The following is a 9,652-nucleotide window of genomic DNA, read 5'->3' as shown; positions in this document are numbered from 1 at the left end:
TTTGTTTTTCCTTTTTGGCGCAGCAAGCATATTTTACAAAAGCAGAAGGTGCATGGAGTTATTTTTAGCTGAGTGTAAGTTTCTAATTTTCCTCTTCAATTGAAATATAGAAAAGGTGTCTGACAGCTTTTAAACAGCTCTTAGTGGCAGATTGCCACTAAAATTAGTATCTAGTATCTAATATAATAGCAAACACTTATAAAGAGTTTACTATGTACAAATTTGTTTCTCTGCATTCTGCATATATTATTTTTATCATCACATCTCCCCTTTGTGATTGATACCACTGTTGATCCTATTTTATGGATAAGGAAATTGAAGCATTGAGATGTTAAAGAACTTGCCCAAGGTCACAGTGGTTACACATGACAGAGCTGAGATTCAGATACAGGTAGTGGTTCAGAAGTCCCAGTTCTCACTCTTAACCAATATATGCATAGCCTTTTGCATATGTGTATACAAACAACATCAACAAATCAATATGGACTAAGAAAGAGAAAAAGAAAAATGGGTAGAATTTGTGCATAACAAAGTCATAGGAACTGAGCAAAGATGGTTAATAACAATGGATTATTAACATTATAGACAGAACTATTATATAATTATCCATATTTCTTTGGACCCACTACACACATTACCTGGATAATCTATATTCATCTTAAGAAACTGACTTAGACATCAATTTTTCAAACTTCATTTACTAATTCTTCAAATATATATTTCAAATCCCCTTCAAATTGCTGCATGCTACTGTCAGAATAGTCCTTAGTTGTAATTGTTTATTTTTTTGTGTTAGCATTAGGAGGACATTTTGACATGTGGCACTTAGCATTCATCACACAGTAGCCATTCAATAAAAATTGTTACATATTGTTAAATGTAATGAAAATGTCTGCTATTGACTCTGTAAGAATTATTCAAAAATTCTAGGTACAATTTCCCTTTAGAAATGGAAAGGGATAGCATATTTATTAAACCAACAGAAATTGAAGTTCTTTCAAAGGAGGTGAAGAAAATACTACAAATTGTAATGATTCCTAATCAAAGCAGAAGATAATGAAATCTTGCCAGACAGAAATTCACCCACCTAGTAGATTAAAATAACAAGATGAAGAGGGGGAGAAAAAGATTCAAAGGGCTCTGATTTTCATGTTGAAATAAAAGCTATCCTTGGAAGATTAAATCTACCTTTGAAATAAAAGTGATTTAAAATCAGTCTCAATTAGGTTAAGTTGCACTTGATGTGATTTCCTTTCTCTAAAACTTCTTATATTAACTTCTCTGATTTGACTGTGTGCTTTGCATATGAATATATTCCTGTGTTAAGCTGTCTGAATTCATTTAAATTTGATTTAACTTGGTTAACACTAATAGTCTGTTTTGACAAATTGAAAAAAAATTGCTCTAAAAAATTGAAGACAGTAAAAGTACATGAAAATTTTTATATCTGTGAGAAATGTATTGGCTGTGAGATAGTATTAAAACTGTACAGGTATAACAATTCTTGTAGAAATTTTCATTGTAACATATATGAGAAACAAGCAAGGGTGAGAAATTAGTACTAAAGAGCAATCACAACAATATTGTAGATTGTAATGAGACATTTTTTTATTGAAGTATAGTTGCTTTACAATATCGTGTTTCAGGTGGACAGCACAGGAATTCAGCTACACACACACACACACACACACACACACACACACATATTCTTCTTCAGATTCTCATCCCTTATAGGTTATTACAAAATATTGAGTATAGTTCCCTGTACTATTTAGTAGGTCCTTATTGGTTATCTATTTTATATATACTTTTGATTTTAAAATAACATCTGCCTCTTTTTGAGAGGAACTTGTGTGTATTTGGTTCTTTGGGGGAGTACAGTCAAATTTTCTCAGAACCAGGCAAAACCAAACAAGACCAAGGGCCCTAGAAAATACCAATGGGAAATGCTGATATGGAGTATGAATGAGCCTAACTGCAGGGAGTCTGTTTTCCTATGCTAAAGCCCAGGTTGAAGTTCATTATTCTCCAGCCATGGGGCTGGTCAGGACTCCCTCCCACAGGGCCCCTCTCCCAAGGAGTAGACCTGAATATATGCTTTATGGGTAGCTTGTTTCAAGAAAGGAAGCAGGCCAAATGGGGAAGATTTACTTAGCTCAAGGGTTTCTTCCCCGGTTTCTGATTCTGTAAGTCTTTTCTCTCTACTTCCAATCTAAGTAGAGGAGTTAGGATCCAGCAAGATCCAGAGTAGCACATTTCCAGGAGGGTAAAAAAAAGTGTTATTTTCCAACAGAGTAGATCTGGCACTTTAGTATTATAGTATATGAAGGTCTGCAAGGTCAGCATAGAGCACTATCTGAGAAATGGTATGTGCTGTGAGAAAGATATTTGGAATCTAAGGAGGAGCTTGAAACTATTGGGCAGAATGAATTGACTCAAGTGGTGGATATTTGCTTGATAAAAACAGATTCTATTAAAGCCTCATATCGGAGGGGAGAATACTATACCAACACAGGAAAACCGGAAGAAGAACTTAAGACACTATCTACTAAGGAGAGGCTCAGGGTGGTGGGGGTGGAAAAATGAGTGCTTCCTATTGCTGGTGATTTTCATCTATTTAAGACTTGTTTGTGTATTCCTTTACTGGTATTCTTCTGTTCTCCTCTGGCTATTTTTCTCTTGGGATTTTGGTGTTTTTGTTATTAATTGTAGGAGTGTTTATATAGTAAGAAAATTAAGCCTCTTCTGTGGTATGTGTTGCAAGTAGATGTTTTTTCCATGTGATCATTTCTCTTTTGACTTTGTCTTATTTATTTTATTTAAGGTGGTTATTTTAGGCACACAGGGAAAATATATATATTTAGAAACAGAAAACTAAAGTACAGCTACTTCATGACTAGCATCAAGTTTGTGTGCATGTGTGAAAAAGAGAGGGGGAAGAGAGAGAGAATTATCCTTAATCTATTTCAGAAGTATAAACTTCATTTGAGGGCATTTAAAATTATTGAGCTTAGTCAATTTTTTAACCTGTTGTTTATATCAGGAGATGACTTTGATTTTGATTTTTTTTTTCAAATGGTAAATGGTATATGCTTAGTACTTTACATAGACAGCTATTTTGTCTTGCTTGTATTGTGTTTGTGAGAGCTGTTGGGATTGTATATATTTAGGAGTTTAGAGCTTTGGGGATTCGTTTGTGCAAAGGAAAGTGTAAACAATTGGTTAAATATATTTTATGGATAGTTTTTTTCTGCGCAGTACATTTTGTACCTTGACAAAATAAGCAATTTAGGGTATGCAACAATAATTAGATATATTATCTCTATCTGCCAATTTTTACTTTACTTATATTTCATACCCACTGTTTTAGTTTTCAGAGAGATGATGATAGGATTTGGAACTTGATACATTGTTATGCTACTATTTCAACTTTAATGAGGTAGGTGGTTAGTCTGCTTTCTAAATGAGTTGCTTTCAATGAGGCTCATCAGAAACACTTTGAGTAGGCATTGCTTACTTTCTCTTAAGCTTAAGTAGAGCTTTGTCACATATACTTTTTAAAGTTCAAAGTAATAAATTTTCAAATGATCATGTAAATTGAAAAACAGTTTAAATTACTACAATCTGACAAGACATTTTAGAAGCTCATAATTTTATTAACATGGTGATCTCAACCAAAAAACACAGCTGTTTAATTTATACTACTGGACAACTTCTGTGCAATTAAACATATCAGTAAACCATAAAACTGCAGAAATTATATTAAAGTAATGCTGTTGTCTAGAACTGATGATAAATCTATGCAACTCATGCTAGTATAAAGAATTGACAATAACTTCAACTGCTTGCATTTTGATCATTTACACCATATTTGAAATACCACAGAGTAGAAATGGATTTTAGCATGGAAAATTGGTATGAGTTGAAAAGTGAAAATTGTTTTATGTGGCCCAGAAACCAGTCACCTAATGAAAGTTCTAATTAAAATACAAGAAATATTTATTAAACTACTATTGATAAGTAACATAGATGTAAAAACCTTAAGTAGGCTCTATTTTATTATTTTCAATCCTTATATTTAGCTCCAAGATAAGTTCCACAAGAGATGCTTGTGGAAGACAATGCTTGTGGAATTGCTAATGCTGGTGTTTCATACAGAGGAGACAAACTATAACAGACAAAACACTTTTAACTTCCATTACTTAAAGTTATAAATATATATTTTTTTCTTACAAATAGAAAAGTGGTATTAGCTTACTGAACTTTAAGCTAATTCCCTTTTTGTGCACTTTTCTCTTTGGAGAGAAAAAAAATAAAGCAGTATGCACTGCCAAATTAAAGAAAATATTATCCAATAGGTGTATTGAGCTTTAAAGTCTTATTTTGCAGATTATTTGATATCTATTTACAAATATGGATTTTGAGTATTAAAAATAATTTTGAGTCTGGTGTGCTTGATTCCAGGTCTTTATGGAAAATGTTTAGATCCATTCAACCCTAATAACTAAGGAGCCCTATGCTAAAACAAAACAGGCTCTTTACAGCCTCTTCAGAAATAAGACCACTGTAAGTGGTTCCTAACTAACCTTCCTGCTATACTTGGCAAGCCCATTGTTTCCATTTTCCACACAGTAACTAGACTAATCCTTTCAAAATAAAAATCTTGACAATATCAGGTACCTGTTTCAAACATTCCATGCTTTATACCACCGACTCCGAAGGCAGCATTGTCTGCCTCCAGTATTTCTTTATCACATTCTTATTGCATCTTATCACATTTCAATTTCCCTCTTCCTAGTTGCAGTCCACCATACCAACATTCTTTTTATTTCTTCAAAACAATGAACATATTCCTGACTCTGATGCTTTAACTCTTGCTCCTCTCTTTGCCAAAAGTTCTCACTTTTCCAGATATCTACAGAGCTCACTTGCTCCTTTGCTACAGGTCTCTGATGAGATGTCATATTTGAAAGCTTTTCCTTCATCACTCTGTAAAATTGACATATTAGTCCCTCCCATATTCAAACTCCTTACCCTGTTTTATTCGTTTTACATCACTATAATTAACTTAAATTTCTATTTCTTTATTATTTTCCTCTTTCCACTGGAATGTAATTTGCATGTGTGAAGAAACTGCCCTTGTGCTTACACTTGTATCCCTATACGTGTGATATACAAATACTTACTAAACATTTCTTGAATTAATTAAATAGTAATTAAATGACACAAATAAAATGGTCAATGATTTAATTATCTGTAGTTTATGCAAAAAGTACTGGCATTTGAAATCAACCTAAGGAAATTTTTCTGACTGTGTTGATGAGGTTAATGTTTGCATGCAAAAATTACATTTTGTTCCATAAAGAATGAGAGCTGTTTTTTCTTCCTTTTTGATTCAGGTTTTTTTTTTTTTTTTTTTTTTTTTTTTTTTTTTTTTTTTGGCGGGGTTGGGACAGGAGGGAATGGTAGAGTGGGACTTTTAGCTAGGTCTAAGAGCTTTGTTTTCTCAAGTCCTCTTCCCTATGTGGTTCTGGGTTGGAACTGGCCAGAACGGGAACATATATAGGGTTTAGATGGTAAAAGTGAAGAGGAAGCCATTACTGTAGATGGTCCTGATGTGCAAACTGGGTGATACACAAATGCAGATATGCCCAGAAGGTTTGAGCTTCTAGTTTATCTTCCCAATCACTGGCCCCACCCACCATTCAACAGTAATGCAAGACAACTATCCAATATTTGACTGCATCTTCCTCAGAGGGAGCAGCCTTCTCAGACCTCACTATGCAACACTTCTTAGACACCAGTGGGCTACCAGATATTCACAGCTTTTAAGCTTTTCCTGTAGACTCTTAAATACCCACTCACATCATTGCTTCAGGTTACGACTGTTAGTGATTTTCTCACAAGGTTATATGTATATATAACAGTCAGGATCAAACAGTATAGAAAGTGTCTCTGACTGGCTACTTTGAAACCTTTCTATTCCTAACTTTGCCACATTTGTGAAAGTTCTCATTTCTCTGTTAAACAGCTTGTTCCCATAATACTGCTAGTGGCTCTGGTTTGATGAGGAAACTCTGACTAATAAACTTTTCTGACTGAGTACTGGTCATCTGTCATTATACCTCCTTATCCTGTTTGATCCTGGCCGCTGTATGTAAATATAACCTCGTGAAAAACAAGTTGTAGTATATATGTATTTGTATATGTATATGTGTGTGGGGGATATATAGCAGAACTTTAAAAAATTTAATTAAGCAGAAAAAGGATATTTATATAAAATCATCGTGGTGTTTTGTGATGAATCTACTTAAAGATATAAAATATTTTTGTACCTCCATATGCACACATATCTACTCTCATTCTTCAACACCTATCCTAGCACAAAGTTGTGTCACCTTCTTTTCCTTAACTCACGCACTCAAAAAGATTTATTGAATATTTATTTGTGCCAAATATTTAAAAATACATCAGTAAATCAAAAAGAGGTTCTCACTTCTTTCTTCACTAATGTTAAAATCTAATAGAGATTACAAACAACTAAACATATCATTAAAGTGAAGTGTAGTAAATGTGATTGAGGGAAATACAGTGAGTGTGCACAGTAAGCATATTGATATGAGTACGTAAAGGAATGTCGCTTCAGCTGGAATTTGACTGAAGGTTAGAAGGTATCCAGATTAGATGAAGTGGGGAGAAATACTCCAATCATAAAGTCTGAGTTAAGGTTCCGGGATATGAAAACACCTTAATTCATTTGGAGCATAAATTAAGGCTGGGGGATGGTAGGCAACAAGGGAGATCAGAGCTAAAGAAGAATTCACAAGATTTGAATGGAATTTTAGACTTTCTCGTGAGGGCAATGGAGAGACATATAAGAAATGACATATCAACATTGAAATTTATTTTCAGGAAGATTATTTGGCTGCTGTGTTGAGAATAGTGAGAGAAGAAGGGACAAACCTGGAGGCAGGGAAATCAGTTAGAGAGCAACAGATGACTCTTCCAAACTCTGATAGTGAGGATGGAAATAACTGTTTCTATCTAAAAGGTATTTACAAAGAGTAACATATAAGACTTGGCAGTTGATTACGCAGGGAAGGGGGTCGAAGGAGAGGAGTTGACTTTAACTCCCAGATTTTGAGAGTGAGCAAGTGGTCAGAGAGGCATCATTTTATGCCATGTGGAATACAGGATGCAGAGCTGTTTTTGTAGCTGTGAGGATGAGAAATAGTTTATTATGTAACTATCAGCTAGGATTGACCCATCTAATCTGAAGTAGGATTTAATCTAGATAATTAATATGTCCTACAGGCAAGTGAAGAGATGGCAAGTGAGGAGTTATCTGGCAGGAAACATGGGCTTATTTAGGATTTTAAACATTTTAAGGTATAAAATGTGATGATTTAATATATGTTGTAAAATGATTAGTACAATCAAGTTAATTAACACATCCACCTCCCCACATGGTTGTATGTTGTATGTGTGTGTGTGTGTGTGTCATGAAAACAAGATCTACTCTTAGATTTCAAGTATACATTACAGTATTGTAACTTATAGTCACCAGGTTTAAGGTATAAAATGTGTTGATTTGATACACTTATATATTGCAATATGATTACCACCATAGCATTAGCTAAGACCTCTATCATGTCATATAATTATTATTTCATTTTGTGGTGAGAACATTTTAAGATTTAGTCTCTTGGCAACTTTGAAGTGTATATACTCCTGCTTTGTTGACTATAATTACCATGCTGTGCATTAGATCTCCAAAACTCATTCAGCTTATAACTGAAAGTTTGCACCCTTTTGCCAACCGCTCCCCATTTCATTTATCCTTCAGCCCCTGGCAACAACCATCGTTACACTCTCTGGTTCTATGAGTTCAACTTTTTAATATTCTGCATACAAGTGAGATCACACAGTATTTGCTTTTCTGTGTCTGGCTTATATCACTTAGAATAATGTCCTCCAGTTTCTTCTGCTGGAACAAATGTCAGGATATCATTTTTATGGCTGAATAATATTCTTTTGTATGTGTGTTTGATTTTCTTCATCCATTCATCCATTGATGGACATTTATGTTGTTTCCATGTCTTGGCTATCATGAATAATGGTGGAATGTGCATGAGAGAGTGGATATCTTTGTGAAATACTGATTTCAATTCCTTTGGATGTATACACAGAAGTGGGAATGCTAGATAATGTGATAGTTCTATTTTTAATTTTTTGAGGAATCTCCATTCTCTTTTCCATAGTGGCTATATTCCAATTTGTATTCCCACTAACAGTGTTTAGGGGTTGCCTTTTCTCTACATCATCACCAACACTTGTTATTTTTTGTATTTTTAATAATAGCTATCCTAACAGGTATAAGAGGATAGCTCATTGTGGTTTTAATATGCATATCCCTGACAATTAGTGAGGTTGAGTACTTTTTCATATCCCTATTGCCTATTTGTATGTTTTCTTTGAAAATTTTATCTATTTATGTCTTTTGCCCATTTTTTTAGTCAAATTATTTATTTTTTGTTATTGAGCTGTATGAGTTCCTTACAAATTTTGGGTATTAACCTATCACTAGATACGTATTTTGCAAATATTTTCTCCTACTCCATAGGTTACTTAGTCATTCTGTTGATTGCTTCCTTTGCTATGCAGAAGTTTTAAAATTTGATTTTGTCCCACTTGTGGATTTTTGCTTTTGTTACTTTTGCTTTTGATGTCATATCCAAAAAAAATCATTGCCAAGTCCAGTTTCAAGGAGAATCTTCCCTACGTTTTCTTCTAGGAGTTTTACAGTTTTGGGTCTTATGTTTAAGTCTTTAATCCATTTTGAGTTAGTTTTTATGTAAGGTGTAAGAAAAGGGTCTAATTTCATTCTTTGACATGTGAACATCCAGTTTTTCTAACAGCATCTATTGACGAGACTGTCCTTTCCCCATTGTATATTCTTGGCTTCTCTGTCATAAATTAATTGATCAAATATATATGAGTTTATTTCTGGGCTCTCTATTCTGTTCCATTGATCTTTGGGTCTGTTTTTATGCCAATACTGTACTCTGATTACTATAACATTGTAAAATAGTTTGAAATCAGAAACTGTGTAGCCTCCAGCTTTGCTCTTCTTGCTCGAAATTGCTTTGGCTATTTGGGATTTTTTTGTGTTTCCATACAAATTTTAGGATTGTTTTTTTCTGTCTCGGGGAAAATGCCATTGAAATTTTGATAGGGATTGCATTGAACCTATAGGTCTCTGTAGGGAGTGTGGGTATTTTAACAATATTAATTCTTCCAGCTTATAAATGTGGGGTATCTTTCAATTTATTTGTATCTTCTCTGGTTTTTTCATCAATGTCTTATATTTTCAGTATACAGATATTTTTCATCTCTGGTTAAATTTATTCCTAAGTACTTTATTGTTTTTGATTCTATTGTAAATGGGGTTCCTTTTCAGATTGTAGGTGATACAAAAGGCACACAAATGATTTTGTATGTAGACTTTTATTCTGAAACTTTACTGAATTTATTTACTAGTTCTTATAGCTTTCTGGTGGATTTTAAAAAAAATTTTTATATATTTTTTTTAGTTTTGGCTGCATTGGGTCTTTGTTGCTGTGTGCAGTCTTTCTCTAGTTGTGGAGAGCAG

Source organism: Hippopotamus amphibius, chromosome 13, assembly GCF_030028045.1.
Source record: "Hippopotamus amphibius kiboko isolate mHipAmp2 chromosome 13, mHipAmp2.hap2, whole genome shotgun sequence".
Taxonomy (NCBI): Eukaryota; Metazoa; Chordata; class Mammalia; order Artiodactyla; family Hippopotamidae; genus Hippopotamus; species Hippopotamus amphibius.
The sequence above is the reverse complement of the archived record's forward strand: the minus strand, read 5'-3'. Positions refer to the sequence as shown.